The sequence below is a fragment of the Phalaenopsis equestris genome, unplaced genomic scaffold (genome assembly GCF_001263595.1).
Source record: "Phalaenopsis equestris unplaced genomic scaffold, ASM126359v1 Scaffold200044, whole genome shotgun sequence".
Taxonomy (NCBI): Eukaryota; Viridiplantae; Streptophyta; class Magnoliopsida; order Asparagales; family Orchidaceae; genus Phalaenopsis; species Phalaenopsis equestris.
The window spans coordinates 253,167-254,043 of record NW_018219885.1 but is presented as its reverse complement, the minus strand read 5'-3'; positions in this window follow the sequence as shown (position 1 = coordinate 254,043).

Genomic DNA, 877 nt, shown 5'->3' with positions numbered 1-877 from the left:
GCATGCATAGGGGGGGGCAGCAGCTGGTACAAACCTAGTAACCGCACCATCAAGCCCCTACGGCTGAATCCTCCCCTCCCTTTTCCTTAAATCAGGATTAAACTTGAAACAGTGCTCTTGATCATGTCCAAACATCTGACAATGTTTACAATAGGAAGGGTATTGCTCTAAACTTACCTTCTGCCAGTATCCTATATGCTCCGAACATTTCTAGACCTCATCCGGAGGAGGTAAAGTGACATCCTTTTCGATCAGAACTCTAGCCAAGGAGGGTCGCGTAAGGTTATACGTAGGAGCATCTAATTTCAGTGGTCTCCCAAACATAGCCGCTAAAGAGAAAAGAACCTCAGGATTAAAATGATGAACTTTCAGATAAGGGAACCTGATCCAGACAGGGATGACCAGAGCCTCTACCTGGGGATCAAAACAGAAGACCATTTTAGCACCTTCATCCCAACGTTCTCAAACCAGACCATACGCCTAGCAAACCACCGAGTATAATCTTCCTCGTTCGATAACTGAATCAAAACGTGTCTTCCATCCAGCGGACCAATTTTCCACTCTCCCGTGAGCTTCATCAGCTCAAAGTGTTGTCTAAGAAAATCTAGCTTAGGAATATCATAAATGAACTTTCCGACCAGATGTAAACGACAAGAAGAGGCAAGTTCAACATTCTCAACATCAGTGAGGAAGAGAGCAAGCTTTCCCTCTTTCCGGCCGGGGCAGCGAACAAAAGAGGAGACGGAATTGAGCTCCAGATTTTTGTAGAAAACAGAGGGTAAGTTAGGAACACCATCAGCGGTGACGCTAGCGTAAGAGCGAGGCCTCCGACTCGCCTCACCACGGCCGCCAGCCGCGACGACGGCGAGAGAACACA